We start from the raw sequence: 332 nt of genomic DNA, 5'->3' as shown, positions 1-332 counted from the left end.
TGCTGTGTACATAAACACCACAGATTAATAAATGCCTTTTGCTGAAGTTGAAATGTAACATAAATTTCTGTTTTTTTTTCCAGTCTTCACATCCCAAATGCTGGGTTTACAGTTTTGGCTCCTTTGCATATTTGCCTATAGAATTAAGACTCATATTTTTTTTTGTAATTTATATCTTACATTTTTTTCATTTTTTATTAGGTAATTTCCTCAATTACATTTCCAATGCTATCCAAAAAGTCCCCAATACACTCCCCTCCCAGTCCCCCACCCACCCACCCCCACCCCTTGGCCCTGGCATTCCCCTGTACTGGGGCATATAAAGTTGGCAA

This window comes from Mus caroli, chromosome 17 (assembly GCF_900094665.2).
Source record: "Mus caroli chromosome 17, CAROLI_EIJ_v1.1, whole genome shotgun sequence".
Taxonomy (NCBI): Eukaryota; Metazoa; Chordata; class Mammalia; order Rodentia; family Muridae; genus Mus; species Mus caroli.
Note: the sequence above shows the minus strand (reverse complement) of the source record.